Here is a 7,500-nt window from a genome sequence, read left to right as displayed (position 1 = left end):
GAAGAGAGGAAAAGTCTCAGTTACCCAGGAAAAAAGGGGAAATGCCAAGGGAAAAAGGGGAAAACGTCCAGGAAAATGGGGGAAAATATCCAGGAAAAAGGGGAAATGTCAAGAGGAAAAGGGGAAAATGTCCAAAATGCCCAAGAAAAAGGGGAAAAAAGGGAAAATATTCAGGAAAAAAGAGGAAAATGTCCAAAATGTCCAGGAAAAAAAGAGGAAAATGTCCAGGAAAGGGGAAAATGTCCAAAAACCCCAGGAAAAAAAGGGGAAAAAGGGGAAAATGCTAGGACAATAAGGTAAAACAATCTAAGCCACCCAGGAAACAAGGAAAACTGTCTTAGGAAATAGTAAAAGTCTTAATCATCCATGAAAAAGAAGGGGAAACATTATAAAGAAAGAAAAGAAGGGGAAACATTATAAACCATCAAGGGAAAAAGGAAAAGATTCAAAACTATCAAGGTGGAAAGGAAAACACTTGAAACCACCTAGAAAAGAAGGAAAACTCACCAGGAAAAGGGAAACACGGTGTAAGTATCCCAGGAAAAAGAAGTTAGGATAGGTTAGGACAGGATAGGTTGGGTTGCCTTTTAAGTTAGGTTAGGATAGGATAAGTTCGATTTGGTTAGGTTAGGATAAGTTAGGATAGAGTAAGTTAGGATAGGTTAGCTTTGGGATAGGATAAGATAGGTGAAGTTAGGATAAGTTAGATTTAGTTAGGTTAGCTTTGGGATAAAATAAGTTAGGTTTGGTTAGAATAAGTTAGGATAGATTAGGTTGAGTTAGGTTAGGTTAGGTTAGGTTAGGTTTGGGTTAGGATAGGTTAGTTAGGTTAGGTTAAGTTAGGTACGTTAGATTTACCACACACAATGAAAAATAAATAAATAAATAAACGACAAGACCACAACACGTATCCTTCCCGACCTGGTATCCTCGTGACCTGGTCGAGTCAAGGGCGGCGCAGAAATCACGACCCGCACCTCAGGACCTCTCGAGGGACGCTGCCGGCGGGGATCAGACCACCACCAGCGCTGCCTCCAGTACTGGGCGGTGAAAACAGTGCTATAACTCATTTTTCTCATCATTTTCCCTTTCTAACCTTCGCTATTAATCCTTTTGTTTGGTGTGTGTGTGTGTGTGTGTGTGTGTGTGTGTGTGTGTGTGTGTGTGTGTGTGTGTGATGATTTTCCTGGGTTTTCTGTTCCCGAGTGTCCAGTTACGAGTCCGCTTTGTTCTCTCACCATGACTGTTTTCAAAGGCCACAGGGATGATCGGCCGGATTCCCACGAGTGTTTCTCCTCTTCATGATATAGAAATCCTGTTAATTTGTCACTAAACCCGTAAAACATCATTATAAACGCTCTGCTCTCTCACCGCGACTGTTTACAAAGATTTTCACAGAGATGGTAGTTTTTTTAGTGTTTCTCCTCTTCATAATGTAGAAATCTTGTTAATCTGTCACTGGAACCATAAAGATATTCATGAAAACCAGTCACTCCACCACAAGCAGTGTGAAGTATTACTCAAATATTATAGTTTTGAGTATAAGGAGTGATTCCAGAGTAGTATTTGAATCAAACTTTGGGGTTTTACTGAATGATTGAAACGCGAGAACCGTGGCTCAAATATAACTGTTGTGGTTGTAAGAAGCGATTGAATAATACTAATTGAGATCGATATCGTGATTTTAGTGAATTAATGAAACTTAAAGGCGTTAAAAAATTGTCAACTCTGTTTTAACGAGACAGCGTGAACAGTGGCTCAAATATTGCTGTGTTCATTGTAAGGAGTGATTTGAGATTAATAGTTGAATCAGATATTGTGATTTTAGTGAACAAATGAAACTAAAAGTGGTACAAGATTTCACGTCCATTTTAACGAGGACAGCGTGAAGCGTGACTCAAATTTTACTGTTGTGGTTGTAAGGAGCGATTTAATACTATTGTTTGAGTTTCACCTTGCGATCTTAGAGAATAAATTAAACTAAAAGCGACAGTAGATTTTACCTCCTTGTTGTTAATGTTGCGTAAACCGTTGCTCAAATATTGCTGTGTTGATTGTAAAGAGTGATTTGAGATTAATAGTTGAATCAGACATCGTGATTTTAGTGAACGAAAGAAAAAAAAAAAGTGGTATATACAAGATTTCACGTCCATTTTAACGAGGACAGCGTGAAGCGTGACTCAAATTTTACTGTTGTGGTTGTAAGGAGCGATTTAAGATTATTGTTTGAGCTTGTTTGCGATTTTAGTGAACGAAAGAGAGTAGAAGTTGTATAATATTTCTCGTCCATGTTACCAGTGTGGCGTGAACCGTTGCTCAAATATTGCTCTGTTGATTGTAAGGAGTGATTTAAGATTAATAGTTGAATCAGACATCGTGATTTTAGTGAACGAAAGAAAAAAAGTGGAACAAGATTTCACGTCCATGTTACCAGTGTGGCGTGACAGTGACAGTGGATCAAGTGTTACCGGTACTGGTGGTTACTGGTGATGGTAGGTACTGGTGGTTACTGGTGTTCTGTTACTGGTTAATGGGGCTCCTGGTGCTTACTGGTGGTTACTGGTTTGCTAGTTACTGGTTACTGGTGTGATTACTGGTTACTTGTGCTTCTGATGGTTACTGGTTACTTGTGCTACTGATGGTTACTGGTGTTCTGTTACTGGTTACTTGTGCTACTGGTGGTTACTGGGTGGTTACTGGTCTGGTTACTGATTACTGGTAGTTCCTGATGGTTTCTGGTGATTACTGGTGGTTACTATGGTTACTGGTGGCTATCTTGAGACATGAGTGTACTGGGTGAAGAATGGAACTTTGAGCTACAGACGCTGGAGGGGATCTGAACTTATGTATTTTATGAGAGCGTTGCGTGACAGAGGATTAAGTAGCATTCCTTTGATTAGCGAGGCCATTTCTTAGAGTCATTCGCGTTACTATTCTTGATCTTACTCTACGATTAATAAAACTTTGAAATTCTGAAGCTGGAAGATCTGAACTTTTCCATTTTTTTTACGAGTGATGTTTGAATCGTCTTTTAAAATGTGGTTGTTTTGTTGTTGTTGTTGTTGTTGTTGTTTCTAGCATTGATTTAAGAGTATCCGTGACTCATCTTGATTTGTTTTACTGAACGAACGATAAAACTTTGAACTTCTGAGGCTGGAATATAGCTTCCCATTTTCTACGAGTGATAAGTGAAGTCTCTTAAAATATCGTTCTTGTTCTTATTTTCAGCAATGATTTAACCCTGTCACTGCTATTTGCGTTATCATTTATTCTGATAGCGATGGGGTATTTTCACAGTTACCTACCTTACCCTTGTTGTTTTCACCGAGCAAACATACACACACACTAAAACATCACATTTAGCGCCATATTAAAAAAATAAATAAATAAATAAATAAAACACATCACGCATTATTGTTTAATCTGATAGCGATGTGGTATTTTCACAGTTACCTACCTTACCCTTGTTATTTTCACCGAGCAAACATACACACACTAAAACATCACAATTAGCGCCATATCTAAGAAAACATCATGCATTATTATTTATTCTGATAGCGATGAGGTATTTTCACAGTTACCTACCCTTACCCTTGCTATTTTCACCGCGCAAACAAACACACACACGCTAAAACACAGCAAACCATCTTATTTCTACGACAGTTTAGCATGACAAACCCCCACAAGTGTTATCAATGCCCTAGCTAGAGTGAATATTTGTCCTCTGTCATTTGGGTAACAGCGTGACATTTACAACACAAGATAACCTAAACACGCTAAAAGACATCACGAATTCATCTGTTTAGCGTGAAAAATCCCCAGAAGTATTCAGAAGCAGGTGTTTTGATAGCTAGAGTGAATTTGATAACTTTTCAAATATCTGCGTCACTTTTTTTACTACACAAAGATAAACACTCTAAAAGCATCACAAACTCTGCCATTTAGCGTGATTCTAGCGTGTGAAGAGTCCCCACAAGTTAAAAGTAGCTATTTTGATCGCTAGAGTGAATTTGATAACCTTTTTTAAATACACAAACAAATTTAGACACGCTTAAAACATTACAGCCTCAATTTTACGAGATTTTAGCGTAAAAGGCTCCAGAACTATTAAGAAGTCGCTATTTTGATCGCTAGAGTGAGTTTGGTACCTGTTTTAATACTTGTGTCACTTTTTACTACACGAAGAAACTTAAACACGCTAAAAACATCACAAACTCTTCCATTTAGCGTGATTCTAGCGTGAAGAGTACCCACAAGTATTGAGAAGTCGTTATTTTGATCGCTAGGTGAATTTGATAACTTTTTAAATACCTGCGTCACTTTTTACTGCACAAACAAAGGTGAACACGCTAAAAACATGGTAAGCTCCTCTATTTAGCGTGATTTAGCGTGAAAAGTACCCAGAAATATTAGTAAGTAACTGTTTTGATCGCTAGAGTGAGTTTAGTACATTTTTCAATATCTGTGTCACTTTTTACTAAACAAACACAAAAAAACGTAAAACAAACCAATTTTTTTTTCTATTTTTTTCTCTTCATTCTTCGCTACGTCATTTGTGTTTGTTTGTTTTTTTTGTGTGTTTTTTTGTTTTGTTTTTTCATCGTTGGCGTTAATTTCACACTTATTTATCCCTGATTTTATGGCGCGCACACACACACACACACACACACACACACACACACACACACACACACACACACACACACGCTAAGACAAGAAAGTTTAGCGTGAGTAGCTGTTTTTAATCGCTAGAGTGATTTTGATACGTGAATTTTACTACACAAACGAAACTAGACATGCTGAGACACGCTTAATATATCACACTTTCCATTCACTCTTTCACGTTAAACACTCTGCAACACTAGACACGCTGAAATACGCTAATATATCACGCTTTCCATTCACTCTTTCCCTCCAAACACTCTGCAACACTAGACACGCTGAAATACGCTAATATATCACGCTTTCCATTCACTCTTTCCCTCCAAACACTCTGCAACACTAGACACGCTGAAACACGCTAATATATCACACTTTCCATTCACTCTTTCACGCTACTCATTCTGCAACACTAGACACGCTGAAACACGCTAATATATCACACTTTCCATTCACTCTTTCACGCTACTCATTCTGCAACACTAGACACGCTGAAACACGCTTAATCGATCACTTTCCATCACTACTCTTTGCCATTCACTAATATTCACGCTATCTGTTCACTCTCATTCTGCAACACTAGACACGCTGAAACACGCTAATATATAACGCTATCTATTCACTCTTTCACGCTAAATACTCTGCAACACTAGACACGCTGAAACACGCTTAATCAATCACGTTTTCCATTCACTCCTTCACGCTAATCACTCTGCAACACTTCTGGCTCACCTTCACTACTTCCTAAAGGTTCTAGTTACGTCACACTGATTTTTTTTTTTTTTTTCATTTTTACGGTTTCAATGAGATCGACAGGATTTCTACGTTATCAGCTGAAAAACTCTTTGGGAAAACGCTTTATCACCTCTGTGGTCTTCGAAAACAGTCTTAGTGATAGAGTAGAGCGTTTTAAGGGTGTTTTTTTACGGTTCTAACAAAAGATTGATGGATTTTCTACATTTTTTAGCATTAGAAGGATAAGAACTCGTCTCAGTGTTCTTTGGAAAACAGTCACATTGAGAGGAAGAGCGTTTTAAGGGTGTTTTTTACGGTTCTAACAAAAGATTGATGGATTTTCTATATTGTTAGCAGTAGAAAGGTATGAAAAGCTCTCTGTAGTCTTGGGAAACTGTAATAATGAGAGAGTAGAGTGTATTTAAGGGTGCTTTTACGGTTCTAACAAAAGATTGACGGGTTTTGTACAGTATTATCTGGAGAGAGATAAGAACACTCCTTTGTGGTCTTGGAAAACAGTCTTAGTGAGAGATAGGTTTTTTAAGGGTGTTTTTGCGATTTTAACTAGAGATTGATGGATTTCTATATTATTAACTAGAAGAAAAATAAGAAAACGTCTCGGTGGTCTAGGGGAATAGTGGTAGTGAGAGACAGGAAGAGAGAGAGAGAGGGAGAGAGAGACAGAGACAGAGAAAGCAAAGCGTGTCTCAATTCTGACTTTACATGTCTCGTAAATTTCATCTTTTTTTTTTTAAGGTTTACGAGGCGACAATGTTGTTAGACGCTTTGCTGCACCATTGACCCAATCCTAACCTCCAATCCTAACTTAACCGTGACCCGATCCCCAATCCTTCAATCCTAACCTAACCAATCCTAACTTCCAATTCTAATTCAAACCTACCCTAATCTAGCTTCAAATCCTAACCTAACCTAACTTCCAATTCAGTCCTAACATAACATAACCTATCCATTCCTAACCTGCAATCCTAGCCTAACCTAACTTCCAATCCTAACAACCTAACCTAACCAATCCTAACCTAACCTAACCTAACTTAACCAATCCTAACCTGCACTCCTAAGCTAACCTAACTAATCCTACAGCGGTGTCCTACAGAGGCGGCAGAGCGGTGCGGTGGTCCTTCAGCGTGGCGGTGCACAAGTGTTGGCGCCCCGCGGAGTGTATGGAAGTGATGACCCGGGACTGTTATGGATGTTACGGGGCTGCACTATTCTCCCTCCCTCTATTTCTCCCTCTCCCTCTCCCTCTCCCTCCTTCCCGTCCCTTTCTCCCTCTCTCCCTCCTACCTCTGTCAGCGCCAGGCCCGTGATATTTGAGACGTGTGTGTGTGTGTGTGTGTGTGTGTGTGTGTGTGTGTGTGTGTGTGTGTGTGTGTGTGTGTGTGTGTGTGTGTGTGTGTGTGTGGCAGTGAGTGACGAAAAGCTTGATTCACCATCGTTTCTTTCACCACCACCACCACCACCACTGGCCGACTCCTCGCTGATAAAACCCACACCAGACTTCAGATTTCGACGGCGCCACTGCCCCGGGGCGCCCCTCACCCCTGTGGAGGCGCCGGCGGGGACCAGGCCACCGGAAGACAGCTATGGGCGCGGACTTCGATGTTTGGCGGTGGCGTGGGCGGCGGGAAAGAACACCTCCAGAGCCACAGAGACCCATCACAACGAGGGGAGAGGGAAGGGGAAAATGGTGAAGAGGGGAGTACACAGACCATTCCCCATGTCCTTCGTGTGTGAGGGGAGGGGATAACCACCTGCAGTACCACACAGACCCATCATGGCGCAGGGAAGGGGAAGAGAGGGGGAGGGAAAAGGAAAAGGGGGCAGGAAAGACCTGTAGCCCAATCCAGTTCCCCATGTCCCGGTGTCCCAGTGTCCCAGTGTCCCAGGCGCCCCCCAGCGAGGCGTCAAGATCCCGCGGCCAAACACACACAAACACACACGTCGATTTGTTTACCTGCGGGTGGCTGTGCGGGTTCCAGGTCCCACCAGCCCTTCAGGAGCGTTGAGGCGGCAAGGCTCCAGCGGTGAGCGGCGGCGGCGGCGTGTGGCGTCGTCAGCGGCACCGAGTCAGCGTCCTCCGTCAGG

At 41.2% G+C, this 7,500-nt stretch overlaps 1 protein-coding gene across 1 annotated transcript in view; it reads right to left on the bottom strand.

The window, feature by feature from the left end:
* Positions 1–7,500, bottom strand: part of LOC123502693 (lachesin-like) — a 103,191-nt gene that overhangs the window by 95,307 nt on the left and 384 nt on the right. Inside the window, 1 exon segment of the mRNA XM_045251882.1 lies at positions 7,370–7,500. This exon segment is cut by the window's right edge and continues 384 nt beyond it. The gene's annotated coding sequence lies outside the window, so the exon portion shown is untranslated.

The sequence above is a fragment of the Portunus trituberculatus genome, chromosome 12 (genome assembly GCF_017591435.1).
Source record: "Portunus trituberculatus isolate SZX2019 chromosome 12, ASM1759143v1, whole genome shotgun sequence".
Lineage (NCBI taxonomy): Eukaryota > Metazoa > Arthropoda > Malacostraca > Decapoda > Portunidae > Portunus > Portunus trituberculatus.
This window is presented reverse-complemented; position numbering and strand designations above follow the sequence as displayed.